Source organism: Neovison vison, chromosome 4 (assembly GCF_020171115.1).
Source record: "Neovison vison isolate M4711 chromosome 4, ASM_NN_V1, whole genome shotgun sequence".
Lineage (NCBI taxonomy): Eukaryota > Metazoa > Chordata > Mammalia > Carnivora > Mustelidae > Neogale > Neogale vison.
Genome location: NC_058094.1, coordinates 214,737,190 through 214,753,635, shown reverse-complemented (window position 1 = coordinate 214,753,635; position 16,446 = coordinate 214,737,190). Strand labels below are relative to the sequence as shown.

The 16,446-nt window shown below is 40.2% G+C and overlaps 1 pseudogene; it reads left to right on the top strand.

Annotated features, from left to right (window-relative positions):
- The first annotated feature begins 591 nt into the window (after positions 1-591).
- On the top strand, positions 592-7,050 carry LOC122905451 (annotated as a pseudogene).
- The last annotated feature ends 9,396 nt before the right edge of the window (positions 7,051-16,446 follow it).

The following is a 16,446-nucleotide window of genomic DNA, read 5'->3' as shown; positions in this document are numbered from 1 at the left end:
AAAGAACTAAAGTAAGAAAGAAAAAGCATGAATCAATTAAAGATTTATTGAATCAATAAGTAAAACTTATTTACAAATGAGGAAATAAAGAGTAAAGTAATGAGAGTGGGTAAAAGATCAAAAAAGTGAACCAGAAGGCCACTCCCATTTACTAATCACTATTCACCCTGCATAAAGGTGCTGGCACGGATGGTAATGCTGGGATGTGGGGCCTGAGAAGGATGTAAGTAAGGTTATCATGGAAAGCTTGATTCTCACATTGATCAAGTAAAAACTGTTATTTTCATTCATGACCATCAATTCCATAACTATAGATATAAATAAAAAAGGCTATAAATTGACGTTAATCTGTCCTTACTTTTGTAGCAAAAATGAAAGCACATCTTCTACTAGTGATAAATTTATAGAAACATCCTTGCCCATGATTTTCAGGACAATGAACAGTGATCTCAGACATCAGAGACTCCTTTCTATTCAAAATCCCACCAATTAATTCTACTACTTTCCATTCCTGTGAAGCAACAGTCTCCTAGACTTCTATGGTTACATTCTCCTTTCCATTCTCTGGATGATTCTGACTTTTGTCCAGGCATGTCGGAACCTGTAACTGTCAGTAATAGTCATCAGGAAACAGATGAAAAGCCCAAATTAGACAATTTGAGGTGAGTTTAATGAAGGCCATTTTCAAAGCCATGGGCAAGGTTTAGGGGGAAAAAATACAATGATGCAGTACCCCAGGGTTATTGAGAACAGGGTGATACTCTTAGTCCTGAAAAAAGACCAGGGACACGAGTAATTAACAGAACTCAGAGAGAGTACGCTAAGAAGAGGGCCACCTAAAAGGAATTATAGCCTTCGGTAGAGGGCAGAGTCTACCCACAGGGAACCTGCAGGAATTTCCTCTCAATCTCCAAATCTCTTGTTGGTGCCCCCTACTGATAAAATCCAAATAGAAGCCATAGGACAGAGAAGACTAAGGATAGAGTCTATACATGCCACTGTCCCAGGACACAGAACAGGAAAGAGAAGCATGGGGATGCATCTGGAGCATTAAATGTCATCATTGGTTAATTGTAATCTCTGTATTAAATACTTTTCGCAGACAGTTCCCACATAAGTCAAAATGCTAGGGGTCACAGAGAAAGAACTAGTATGTTAAAGAGACAGCATACATCCTCCTATTGCAAAAGACATTTAACATGTGGGATCAGATTCTCATTCCAGGTAAATCCCTATGAGGATTTCTGTAATTTTTTCAGGTTAAAAGTTAATCATGACTATGTTCATAAATCTGTCAGACAGATGACTAACAGGGCATATGAATCTTTATTAAATAACCCTCATTCTTTGCATTGAAAACATGAACTCAGTGGGTTTCTGAACTGGAATGACAACTCCCTCTGTTCCTTTGCTCCTTCCAACCTTGCTCTGTCCCTGTTCCCATTCCAGGTCACTGTTCAGCGTACTAATGCCAAGCTTGCTTTTACCCAAAGTGCCTGTTTCGTATGCTGTCATATATATACTGCCGGTTGGATCTCAGCCAGTGGAATTAAATGAAATGGTTTTCTGTCAGACTGAATACTAATTATGTCTTCATGCCAAAGCTAGGTCTGCATAATGACATCATTTGCAAGTAGGCTGGAGGCCGAGGCTCAGATAAAGTTTGCTCTGATGTTTATGGATACAAGCAAGGTGGTGCGAGGCTGTTTAGTCTACCTGTTTTGTGTTGGTTTCTTTGATAGATTCGGCTTTGAAAATCCAAGGTCTTCTCTGGGCAACAGTGCGGATTAAGTCAATACTTCACAGCCTAAATCAGCTGCACTCCCATTTCATGGCTTCAAACCCACAACTCAATTTCCCAGTGAAGCCTTTGGGATACTTATTTTTTTGCCTTGCCAAGGGCCTTATATCCCCTTCAGGTCACTCATACATACCTAGCAGGATAAAATATCTTATTTTCTAGGGCAGTATGGTTTCTAACTATCGGTAATTTTGAAATTTTCCCACTTTGTGCACTGTCTGAAACTTGACCTCATCAGCCTATCAGAAAAAATATCTTTCACCCTAAAATATATATATATATATCTTTCACCCCTTCAAAAGAGGTACACATATCTTTTCAGCATTCATTTTGTCCAATTAGCTAAATTACTAATAATTCCATGCTCTAATAACAATGGGAAGAACTCTTCCAAAGACCTCATTTTTCTCTCAATTGACATTTTAATACTTTTTCTGTAAGAGTAACCATACTCAGGGAGTAGAAGGACAAGGAATAGATTCATGTTAAGGGATGCCCACTGGGAAATTTAGGTTAGGGGAAAACATTTGTTATCTATCCCATTCAACACACCCATAACACAGTCTTTGAGTTGTATCTTGTTAGGTATATAAAGCACAGACTAACATATATGAATCCTGTTCCAACATCTCATAATTATATGGAATTAGGGAAAGAGAATCTGGCAGGTTATTTAAAGTTGTCACTTTTAGGTCAATCTATATGAACTAAAGAGGTGTAGAGCTTGGAAAACCATTTAATTCTTCTGGCCATAGAATGATGAGAATAAATGATCACAGATTTATATGGGATCTCAAATTATCTTCTCCTCTAAGGCTTTAATATATTTATATTTAAATAATTCCTTTAAAGTCTAAAAAATTTACTGCTATACAAATATAATTGCTTTCTATTGCTATCAGAGAGTAGCCATTATCTCTGAACATTATGACAAGTTCCACTGATTTTTAGAGTGCCAGTAACAAGTTAGAAACTCAAGACACTGGTAATTTTTTAACCTAAATATTTGGCCTACAATTAGAAAATTCTTTTTTCCAAATGAGTGACTTGTACTACTTAACCTCCCACAAATGCCCCTCATATAGTTTATATCTATATTTAACTGAAAAGGCACTTATGTTCCTTTTTATTTTATCATGTAGAAGCAGGCAAGAAGCACGGTAAACAAGCAAATGTCAACAAGGTTCAAGGCAGTGAAATATAAAAAGTCTGAAAACACTGAGGTCAAATCTACAGACCAGAGTCCAGGGCAACTCAGTGGCAATCCACCACTGACTCTTTTGTCAAAAATTTCTTTCTTTTATTTGCTTTCTTTTATAACCACTACAGCTACAAGGTGTGACTCCCGTGACCGTCCTGGAGTTGAAAAGACTCGAACCTTTAAAATTCATGTTCTGATCCATTTGGAGAAAAAGATCATCTTCATCTGTCCAAGACCTTTGTAGCTGTGTTGGATAATAATCCATCATGAAAGTAATCATTAGAAGATTTTTTTATTATACCTCAGTATGTAACATACACTTGATTTGCTATAACTGATTTTTTTCTTATACTTTAGAGTTTTAACGCCTTAATTTACTAGATTTTTTGAAAGAGGAGCCAAGATGCTAATCAGAGCTAAAAAGCTCCTTAAAGTTTATGTGAAGATGGTATACACACTTATGTTTGTTTTGGTCCCCATACCATAAAAGGAATTTTTTAAAAACTAAAATATCTTCAAGAAAGGATTGGCCAACTAATAGTAAGTGAGATTAAATGAACAACAGCTCATCATCAAAGACAACCTGAAAACATGACCACCATCTTCATACACTTAAAGATCCAATGAACAGAAATAAAAGTTTCAATATAAGAAAAATCCTCCTGATCCTTTATGCTGTCTTCTGATGGCATGAACTTCTTGGGGAAACATGTTTCCCTGCCTCATTGCTCCAAAAAAGAATTTACAGTTGGAATCAAGGATAAATAAAATATTGGAAATTTTTATGAATTAACAGCAGACAAGAATACATAGAAGATAATAGTCTCCTACTGGCTTTATGATTACATGTCAGGTTGTTATAGAAGAGACTTCCATGTAGAAGGCTGAACAAAATAATTCAGAAGAGTCACTGAATCTGAGTTAAAACGGAGTTAACATCTGGGGGAGCCTGAATAGCTCAGCTGGTTAAGCATCCAGCTACTGATTTCAGCTCAGGTCATGTTCTCATGGGTCCTGGGAGCAGCCCTATGTGGGGCTCTGTGCTCACCTGAGGGCTCTGCCTGAGATTCCCTCTCTCCCTCTGTTCCTACCTGCCTCTCTCTCTAATAAATAAATCTTTTAAAACAAAACAAAACAAAACTGTGTTAACCTCTTGACATAAATGAAGAAAATCTTTCTTCAATAATTCTGACCCAAGATAATCAAAATTATACTGTTTGCTGACACCCTTTCCAGTCAGTACCTCCTGAGGCTGTCTATTCTCTTGAGAGAGAACTAGTTTTGATAAAGTTCTTGAAACTGAGCCAAAATCTACTGCTATTTAATTTCTCTTCACTATTCCAAGCTTTATAGCCTCTGGAATGGCCCAGGTAAAACCTACTCTTTTTGAACATTAGCCCTCTCAGGTTTGGAGACGGCTATTATGCCCTAGTTAATCTTCTCTTGCACAATGGTTAAGAGTTTGGGCTTTGAACCCAAAGAGTTGGGTCTCAATCCCATATTCACAATAAAATAGCTTTTCCTTCCATGCAAGTTACTTAAATGCTGAGTTTCCTTAGTTTTAAATTGAGAAATAACATCTATCTAAACAGTTTATTGTAATGCTCTGAGTTTCCTCAGTTTTAAATGGAGAAATATCTACCTAAACAGTTTACTATAACCATTTTTAAAATGATATAAAAAGGTCAATAAATAAGCATAATACTTGCTGCATAGCATATGTTCAGTAAAGTTCCTCTCACATCCTCTTTATTCCTAGACATCTGACATTTTCTTTAAATGGCTATATTCCAAATACCTTATTAACACTTCACAAACCATCACTATAATTCTAAATTCTAGAGGCCATCAAACCTTTTTATAGGTGAGATGTAGACATTTATAGCAGTGTTTTTTTTTAAGATTTTTATTTATTTATTTGACAGAGATCACAGAGAGAGCTGGCAGAGAGAGAGGAGGAAGCAGGCTCCCCGCTGAGCAGAGAGCCCGATGTGGGACTCAATCCCAGGACCCTGGGATCATGACCTGAGCCGAAGGCAGAGGCTTTAACCCACTGAGTCACCCAGGTGCCCCTATAGCAGTGGTTTTTGAACCTATATGATTCAACACCTCTTTTTATAACAAATATTTTGTAATGACCTCTTTATAATCCTTGAAATTCATTAGTAGAAAACTAATCTACCTGCAAAAATGATTTCAAGTAATTAATATTGGACTGTATCTGGATTCATCCCCCTGAAGCCTTGCCCCCACGACCTGTCCATCATAACTGCTATAGGCACAGCATGGCCTATAGTATGGTTGAATGTGGCTAAGCCCCCGAGCAACAGCAAGGTTTGAACTCAGTTGGCCTGGAGCCCCATGCAGCTCTGAGGATGGCCATGGCCACGCCGGGGGTGATGAGCTGCATGTGCAGATCTGAGCCTGCAGACACTGTCACCTTTGACCACTTTAGCCCAAAGCACCTCATTTCTGACCCCAGCTCAGAAAAGCAGCATGATCAGGAGGAGCAAAGCTTTTGCTGAAGCAGAAGTGCTGTGAACCTGCAGGCTGACCTCACACTCAACACTCTAATCAAATCTGGGGAGAACCAACCTGATGCCAGCATGATGTTAAACATCTCAGGGCACCATTGCACTCTTTGGCCCCAAAGCTACCATTTCAGCTCCTCTGCAACTATGACTGTGCTAATGTGAGGCAGGGCACTGACACTGCTGTTCCCAGGAGAGTATGGGGAGCCTGGAATAGTGGGGGACACCCACCCACCATCTTCTTTCCCCTGACAAGTCCACCAGCAGCACTGACCAGCTCAGGCACCTCTGCAACAAGCGAGACTTCCCTTTCTAGCTCCTTCTCCCAGTTCTATCCAGCATCTTTAAGCATCCCACCCACCCCCCACTCCCCCCACCCCGCATCTCTGGCCAGGAGTGTTCAGGCTCCATGGGTATCACTTCTGTTCAAGGCTGCCTCCTACAGGGGATGCAACACCAGACACGTGCTATGTCAAGACAGCATGAACCCCTAGGGGGAGTCTCAGCAGACTGTGAAGTGAACTCTTCAGCCCTGCTTCTCCAAGGCGGGGAGGTCTGAGCATCAGCAAATGGTTGGGCTCATGATAAACGGCATAATGTTCCTCTGGGCAAGGGAGAGCCTCCCCTGTCATGGAGCCCGGAGTTCCCCAGTTCCTTGGAGACTGCCACTGACAATTTGCCTCCTGAAGGGGGCGCATCCCTGTCCCCAGCTCACAGTGTCCGCTTGCAGCCTTTGCAACTCTGAGCTTGACTGGCACCTACTTGGTACCCCTGCTGAAGCCACATTTTGCCCAGGTGCCCCAGCCTTCCATGGGTACTAAGAGCACGCTCTACTTTGCACTGGCCAAAGAAACTGGATATAAACTGGATATAAACTAGATATAGCCTCTCAGGGAGCTTAGGACAGGATGGCTACTCTTGATGGGAATGGAAACCAAAATGGATCTAGCAGACCTGGGTTTGACTTCCATGAGCCCCTACAACATGACTCAGTGTCCTCAGTAGAGAAGCCTGAAACCTCAGCCAAATGTGCCCCTTACAAGGCCATTTCTCTTCAGTACCTGAAAACTAACAGAATACCTCTCTAAAGAGACATCCCACCCCTCTCCAAGGCGACTCATATCCCAGTGAGAGAAAGAGCAATGGCAGCACAAACTCATATTCTAATTACCACAGCCTCCAAACCCCCTCAGGTGGTGGGTGAAGATGAAAGAACTTCCAGGCATCCAGTGCCTTGGGAGGGCGATTTCCCCAAAGACCTGCAGAGGCTAGAGAAAGAAGGCCCAGGCCCAGAACCTGTGAAGCAACTTTGGCAAGACCAAGTCATCCTTTTCCTCTTTCCAGAACATTCCTAGAAGTCGAAGAGGGCAAGGCAGCCCAGAGCCAGGAGGGGGAGCCCAGGAGGGCTACCTGGATGCCCGCCCACCCACGCAGTCCACACCCACACTGAGAATTCTGGAAGGAAAGCTGTTCCTGATCACAGGAGCCATGGTTCTCTGAACCCACTGAAGCCCTAGACAAGGGGGAGCAACACTTCAAAAACGCGAGCCAAGGCCGGAAGAAGTTTCCTGGCAACCATGTGCTCAACAGCGGAGGAGGGGTGCTGGCCATGGGCCTGGTCCCCCACCCTCGCCCCACTCCCATCCTGAGACCAGACACTCACCGGCTGCACCGCAGGGGCCACCGTCAGCTCTTCAGTGAAGGCAGGAGGAGGCCCTGTGACGAGACCACAGGCCCGCGCGCCAAGTCACCGGCACTGACGAGCACTCGGTCGCGCTGACCATGACAGCATTAAGGGCGCACAGGCCCAGGCACCCCGGGACCCCCAGGACCACCTTCTCTTCACGTTCTCTTCACGCGCCAGCTCCAGGTGCCCGTGGGCTTCTGCCTCGCAGCGCGTACTGCGTGAGCTGCACCACGTGACCCAGGTGAGGCCGACCCCGCCCCCCACCGCCCCTAGGGTCTGCACCGAGCTTGCGCTCTACGCCCTTCCCCCACGCCCTGCCCCCCCCCCCCCAGCAGAAGAAGGCCTCCAGCTTGGAGACACAGGAGGTGTATGAGGTGGGGGTCTCGGCAGAGGCCAAGCCAGGGGGGCCCCGGGCTCATAGAGGGAGGGGCTGCGTTTCCAGAAAGTGCGGTGGCCACCTGGGTGAAAGGGAATGTGGGAGGTTGGACATCCTGGCCAACTACCTTTAAAAGGACCAATTCCAGGATTACCTGCATTTTGTGAAAATGAAGTGAGCGCTCCTCATTGCACAGCAAAAGCTGGGCAACAAGATCAAACCCGGAAAAACCAGGAGTAAGTCAGCTGTGTGCAGGAGGTTCTTGCCTCGGATTTCATTCCTAAGGCAGGGGCCCTGGCTCTGCCCCCAAAGCTGGCAAGTGAAATGACTCCTGGTGGGGGATGTACTTTCAGTGGTACTTTACCAACATGAACTTCCTCTATACTTTAACCTTTTCTGAACTACCCAACCAAAAGATTACCTTTATGTCAACCCGATTTAATCTAAAAATGTTTGATATAAACCAGCGTTTAAACTATATAGGTTATTGGGAGCAGCTCACCCCTGGGTGGCTCAGTCAGTAGAGCGTGGGACTCTTGATTTCAGCTCAAGTCATGATCTCAAGGTGGTAGGATCAAGCTCCGTGCTCATCAGGGAGTCTATTTGGGATTCTCTCTCTCCCTCTCCTTCATCTGCCCCTCCCCGCTTTTGCTCTCTCTAAAATAAATAAATCTTTTACATATATATAATATATAATAGTAATAATAATAAATACACACACACACACACACACACACACATATATATACACACACACACTATATCAGTTAATGGGGTTATTTTGGATAAAAGGAAGCAATTCTATCCTGGAAGAACCAGGGTTTTCTTTCTCTCCATGATTGATCCGTGAGAGCTTGAATGCTACTGGGAACTTAACCCCTTTCTATTATTATTCTGTAGTAGAAATATACTTAATGAAAGTGTGAGAACTGTTGGAGGACATCTGGTTGTTTAGTTTTTAAAAGGCGGAGGCAACATATATCAGTGTGTGTCACCCCCAGGAATGTATCCATATTCTTTGCCTGTGGGCAGTGTCCCCTGAGGACAAGTAGAGTACTCATTAAAAGCTTTAAAGCCTTAAAAAGTAACATAGATAGAGAAGAAAATTGTAAAGCCTTGAACATTGTTAGTATTTATATTTTTAAAAATGAAAAAGATCATTAAGTTTGTGTGCTAAACACATATTTTATTCTATTTTGGAGTAGACATAGACAATTATGTTTGAGTTACGTATTTTGTGAAAACCTTAATGAAATGAAGAATTCTAAAGATAGTTTAAAAAAAAGTTAAAATCCTAAGTGTAATATAAATGAGACTTTTAAAAAAAAAGAGCAGCATATAATGTGTACTTCAATATGCAAAAGATTAAATGGCAGGCATAACAAAGAAATGATTGCACCTATACATAAAATCTCCATTAATACACCAACATCAAAAGCCAGCTGATATAGAAGTGAATAGTATGACTAGCAGTGACATAATTTTCTGAACTTGTAGATAGCTACCAGTAAAGTTCTGTTCAAAAACCAAAATATAAGCTCCCTTTTTACACATAGTATATACCTGAAAAATTAACACCTTATAATCATACTTTAAGATTTTATATTAACTGTAGTTGGATTTTAAGTCTAGGTGATTCTAAACAACGTTTGCCCATAATAATATCCTGTGGGACATTTCATGGTAATAAATGACAGAGGACAACTCTTTGAAGTCTTGACCTGGCTCATGTATTATTGGATACATAGCATGGCTGGGTAGTAATGCTTCCTATGTCAAAAGCATGGAATTATTTTAAAAAATTATACACACACACAGACACACATATATATATACCCACAAATTAAAAACAAGACAAAACAAAATAAAACTCTACTAAGAATCACTGTTTTAAGCGTTCCAGATCTATCTGTACTCTTAATCTTTACCTGAGCGATTTTTTTAGGGGCAACTAAAGTATCATTTCGGTGACTTCTCAGCAAGTTGTGGATTTTGAATCACTCCTTTGAGAAATGTCCTCAATTTTACCCTTTACAACAAGCCATATCTGCCATATTGAGGTAAATTACATTAAAACTCAATTCTATAACTTATATTTATTTTTGCTGAATTTCATTTTCTCTATTTCAGTCCATCTCTTCAGTCTATCATTTTGAATCTTGATTCTGACATATCATATTATCTCAGGTTGGTTTTCATCACCTGCAAATTAGATAAGCATTTTTCATCTGTCTCTATTCAAGTTGCTACTAAAAATGAAGAAAAGAGAAACAATGACAAAGGTGTTGAAACTTGACTAGAAATTTCCACCAAGTTGATATAGCTCCTACCCTTTTATTTGTAAGTATATGGCTAAAAGGGATCCATGAGAAATGTGGTCAATAATCTTGGTAAAACTAAAGCAGACTACATCTATAGTATTTCTCTTATATGTGAAGTTAATGTTACCAGCTACATCTTAATTTTAGGGTACAATGCTCAATAAACTTATTTTGGCCTTTAGTGGCAATAATCCCCTTTTCTAAATTATTTCACAGGCTTAATTTTAATAACTTTAAGAATTCTGACATAAATACATACAGCCTTAAAATATTACCATATTAATTTAGCTACTATAACAGCTAGGCTCTGAAAACTCAGTGGTATCATGCAATAGAAGTGTATTTCTTTCTCCAAATTCAATCTGCCATGGGGTTAGAGGGTTCTGCTTCACTAACTGATTCAGAAAATGAAGACAAGGTAGGTCATCTGTGAAGCATAGCTCCCAAGGGAAGCTGAATTTTGAGATATATCCTATAAGTGTATGGGTTAGGTCAGGAAGTGGCATATCTCACTTCTTTACAAACAATTCACTAGCTAGAACTCACAGGGTCACACCTAACACTAAGGAAACCTGGAAAATACAATCTTGCTGTCTGCCTAGAAGAAAAGGAAATGGATTTTCGTAAACTAATGGTCTGTGCCAATATCTTTCTTTGACCTGTGCTAGAGGGGCTCCTGCTCTGTGCCCCCATGCTTTCGGCATCCCCGTGTTTTGAAATGCCTTCCCAAAAATGTTCTAGTATACTTTCTATGCCTGGAATTCACCAGGGCCAGCAGTGTTCTCTAGGCAGTGCACCTCAAGCCTACACTTGGTCCCAGGTGAGTATTATTGGAAGCATCAACCTCAAAACTTTCTAAATCCCATTCCAGTAGCTCAAACCTGCCAGAGCCAGTAGTACTCTCCAGTTGGGGTCCCCTGAGTCAATATCAGGGGCCATGTGGGCCACAGACTCTGCTTCCACCTCAGGTATTTGACCCTCTAATGAGATTATGGGATTGACTAGATATTCCAATGGAACTGAGCCACCAGAATAGTGCTGACACACTGCTCTGGAATGACTTTTATCCCATGAGAGAAGGCAGGAGTCGCTCAGATATCTGGGCTAACAATGGTCCGCTGTCAGCCCTTGAGACCTACCCTGAATAGGTCCCTTTGTGGATTCTTACTCCTCTGTGTTGGACCATGGTTATGCCTCAAGTCTGTAGCAGCCAAGGGCAGCAGGGAGGGCAGCAGCCAATATTTATTGTTAGGATCTCCACCGTCAGTACCTAGGAGGTCATCCACCTTCTTCACCAGTTCTGCACCATGTTCCAGGCAGTCCCTAAGGAATGGCTGTACCTAATACCTCTGAAGGCAATAGGATGTTTACTCCACAATGCCAAAGGGATTTTCTGATTACTTGATGTGGTGAGGTTATACCTTCATCAGTCAGGATTATACCATGCTCAGTGAGGGATGGATATTCCATGCATGAAGGGATCCATTCTTGCTTGGAACACTGGGTCCTTGCCTCTCTTCTCCATTGGTGGCAGTGTGTGGAAGGCAGGGGTATGGACAACATAAAATGAGATCACATTCTAGGAGTGCAGCCTAAAGAGTTCAAGAAAAGATGCGGTTGGAGAGGTGTTATTTTATGCTCTCAAATCATTAAGTTAATATGACCAGAAAAATAATTATTGTTTATGCTTTCCTTTGTACTCTGCATAATATTTACCTTTGTGGTTATCATCAATGAAGCACAGTAACAACTTTTGAGTCATTGGGAAACAATATCATGGGCTGCACAATGAAGATGCCATTCCATGGTCAATAATGCAACCGGTATTAAATAAATGGTATTAGGGAACTGCAGGAACAAGAAGATCCATACTGTTTCCATACAAGCAGAATTCTAAGAGCCATGGTATTGTATTACTACCTTTTTCTCTCAATGGGGCATATAAAATATCCAGGAATGATTCTTTTGACAATGAATTGCATTGACCCATAAATAAATTTAGAGAGTTTTTCATTTGGACTGTTTTAATTCCTCAGGACTATAAGATGTTGTTCTTTTTTTTTTTTTTAAAGAGCAGGGGGGATGGGTACAGGGAGAGGAAGAGAATCCCAAATAGGCTCCCACACCCATTGCAGAGCTTGACACAGGGCTCAATCTCATGACATTAAGATCATGACCTGACCCGAAATCAAGAGTCGGATGCTTGACTAAACCACCCAGGTGCCTCTGTTTTTCTTTTTATGTAGATCTTCTATAATTTCTTTCAGTAATGTTTTGTAGTTTTCAGTGCATGCCTTGTGTTTAAGTGTTTCTGAAGTTTTTTGATGCTCTTTAAAGTAATTCTTTTCCCAATTTCTTTTCCAGATTGTTCATTACTAGTATTCTGAAATACAACTGATACTGGTATATTGATTATGTGTTCTGCACCCTTGCTAGACCTGATTATTATATGTTTAATATACATTGGGACTTGTTTTCATGCTCCAGGATGGAGTTTATGACTCTGAATTAGCCTTTACTTCTTGTTCCTACAGAGCCTCAAGGTCAAACAAAGGTGAGAACTTGGGGCCCTCTCAGGTCTTTCCAGGACATGTGTATAGCTTTGCACATGTTCTCAGTTCTGTGTATATATGTGACCTTCTAGATTCCCAAGAATAAACTAGAGCTTCTCCAAGCTTCTTAGGGATGGCTTATTCCCCAGGTTTTATTTTCCTTTCAAGGTTTCCCATCAGGCTTTTCATAGCCCCAACTAGTAATGCTTCCTCAAGCAGCTTCAAGTTAAACATTGGCTAATGATTTTTTTGTTTGTTTTTGTAAAATGCCTTATAGGTAGCTCACTTATAGAGAGCTCCAAGTCAGGTAAAGTAAAAACATGATCTGAGAATGAAGCTTATCCAGAAGGGTCAAATGCGGCAAATCTGTGGGAATGGGCTTTGGGGGTGCTCCAAATTTATTCTTCTGTACCTTCTGTGTGCTAGGCTCTTTGTTTTCACAGCTACTATAGTTGTTTTTCAAAGCTACTATGGAGCTGGGCAGAAGGGATGTGAATAGGACAAGTTAAAAAAGCCACAAGGAAAAAAAAAGGGAGAATATAAATTTAAAAAAAAAAAAAGCTACTATGGAGCTGGGCAGAAGGGATGTGAATAGGACAAGTTAAAAAAGCCACAAGAAAAAAAAAAAGGAGAATATAAATTTAAAAAGCCACAACACTCCCTGTTTACTAAGATTCTACTGTTTATCTTGAGCAAAAACATTACTCAAATTGCTTCACATTGTTCCAAAATTCTGAAACTGCTGATTTTTAACAGTTTTTGCCAGTGTTCTTTTTCTTATACGGAGGAGGAGATTTTCAGAAAACCTTACTCCAACATTCTGGAAATAAGATAAGCCACACATACAATGCTTAGAAAGAAGTGAGATACACACAAATATACATACGATATGAATTGATGTATACAATGTTCAAAATCAGGCATAACTAATTATGATATTAGAAGTCAGAATAATGATATAATCCTTTAGGGAGAAGCACAAGGAGTAGAAGCCTCCTTGGGGAGGGCTTCTTATGTTCAGTTTGATGATTTAGATGCTGGTTATGTCCACTTATAATATTCAAACCTGCAGATGTATGATTTGGGCATCTTTCTTTATATATTTTACACTTCAGTAATACCATAAACATAACCAAGAAATTAGGGATAGGTTTCTGTATACTAGTTGAACAGGTAAAAGTCCAGTAGCTACCTACTGGTAGCTTCAGTGATATTTGAGAATGTTCTAGTACTTACATTATTAAGTGGTTCATGCACGTACTTTTAATAATGCATCAAATTATACATACATGTGACAGATATTCTTTCTTGTGCATCCAGTATTGCATAATAAAAGTTATTTAAAGTACTGTCAGTGTTGGGGCACCTGGGTGGCTCAGTGGGTTAAGCTGCTGCCTTCGGCTCAGGTCATCATCTCAGGGTCATGGGATCGAGTCCCACATCGGGCTCTCTGCTCGGCAGGGAGTCTGCTTCCCTCTCTCTCTCTGTCTGCCTCTCTGCCTGCTTGTGATTTCTGTCTGTCAAATAAATAAATAAAATCTTTGAAAAAAAAAAAAAGTACTGTCAGTGTTGTCCAGTATCCTTTAATAGACTTGGAGGTTTAAAACTTAACAGCTGTCCACCTTTATTTGAATTTTTAAAGTATTTACAATATTTTATTTCATAATGTTGTAATCAGAATGCATATAAATAAATCCTTGCATATACATCTGATAGTTTCCTTAGGATATATTCCAAAAGTGGAATTCAGGGATCAAAGTATGTGAATATTTTAAATACACTTAATATATAAAACCAGGTTGTCTGTTGGGAACATTTTACAAATTAACTCATCATTCTCCTCAGAAACATAAGAGAGATTCATTTACTGCCTCCTTTCAAACACCAGGATGAATACGTACACAAAAATATATCAATATACTTGGGGCACCTGGGTGGCTCAGTCAGTTAAGCATCTGCCTTCAGCTCAGGTCATGATCCCAGGGTACTGGGATCGAGTCTGATATTGGGCTCTCTGATCAGTGGGGAGTCTGCTTTTCCCTCTCCCTGCTCATGTGCTTTCTCTCTCTCTTAAGTAAATAAAATCTTCAAAAAAAATCACTATATTTATATAAAATATTTATGTATTCTATGGAATTTTTTGAAGAGTTTATTAATTTATTAGAGGGCGTGCATGCATACACACACATGTACACGCACATTAGCCAGGGAGGGACAGAGGGACAAGCAAACTCCTTACTGAGTATGGAGCCCAATGGGAGGCTCCATCCTAGACTCTGACAACAGGACCTGAGTCGAAGTCAGATGCTTAACCAACTGAGCCACCCAAGTGTCACTATTATATAGAATTTAATTTCAAGTTTTCAATATGTTAAAGGAAAGGTGTTATCTCATTTTATCTTGTATTTTTTTATTAATAGCTGTGTTAAATATTTTTCCTATGCTTTTTTTTTAATTGGCTCTTTTGACTTCTGACCCCTATTTATTATCTTACTCTTATTTGAGTGTTTTCTATTTTTCTTGTTGATTTGTAAAATCATTGAGCATTTTTTCTAAAGTCTATTATCCATATTTGACTAAACCTATTATTTAATTTTCATTGATACTTTAATCTCAAACATTGCTTGAGCACGTTTAATAAGGTTTCAACTACTTCCATTTCACTAAGGATCTTTTCACTGATGTTCAGAATGCTGTATGGAATAGTTTTCTCATTTCCTTTCCCTTCTTAAAAATTTTCAGCCTCAATACCATCAAAAGTAACAGAGCTCTCACAGAGTTCTCTATGTTGTGACCCCTTCTGTGTTCTTAAAACTACCTTTGAAGAAGATGCCAAGGAATGAAAACAGGACTTCGTGCGCTCCTGCCACTCTCCTGTATTCTCTAACAGTTGTATCAACATCTAAATCTGTCTTGGAGACCATCAGCAACAATTCCACCAAGCCCTTTATGCTTGTTTGTATCAGTTACCACAGAAAATACAGGCCCCCCGGATACCCTCATCTAAAGATTGTTCTGCCTATATGGCTTACCCACTCTCACATCCCACCCAAAACCTCAAACTGAAACAGTGGGCCTTTTAGACCAAATGATGAGTCAACAGAAAAATGCACTGTGTCCTCAGCCTCTTCTGTGAACAGTCTCAAAACATGGCTCCTCCTGGGGCTGCTTCTTCCCATGCCATTCTTTCAAGAGTTGCACAAAGATCACTGTTCTTCATTTTCCCCTAAAACCTATGGTTGTAGGGATTAGCTTCATTAACTCATATTTTATTAAAGGGATACCCGTGTGTCCTGTCGATGAGTTATGTCTTCTCCCAGTTTCTTCTCATATGTAGTCAGTGACTAAATGCTACAGACTCAGCCTCTCTTTAAGACTTTGACTTTTCTTTTCTTGATTATCCAGTTCAGTAACGTTCCACTTCTTTCCTGGGACATTGTAATGTATATCACCCTGCTTCCAATTTTTTCTTCCCCTATTTTTTTCCACACTTGAAAAATACGATCCCCTCATCTGTTTTTGTTTGAAAACAGATTTTATCAAGCCGCTGACATAAAACGCAAATGTGACAATTTCATCCCTAAGTACTTAATATGCGCTCTATGCCATGTACTCTAATATATACTCTATGCCAATATTAGATAAACACCACGCATGCAATACCTAAACTACCCTTTAGTAATCTTTGAGGGACATGGTATTATCATCAAGAGAAAGATTAATGAACTTGCCCCCAGTCATAGAGTTAGTGAGTGATAGAAGTGACAGGTGCAATTTAAACTCTGATCTGCATCCAGAGACCAGCAAAGACTGCCGAACATACTGAAAAAAAAAAGAAAACCTTCATTGGCTCTTTATTCAAATCTAAATTCCTGAATTGGGTATTCAATTTCAGTCATCAGATGCATACCACTTATCCCTTTCAACTTAAAGTTTCTCTTTGCAACCTTATTTTTTCTGCAATAAGAGCTCATATA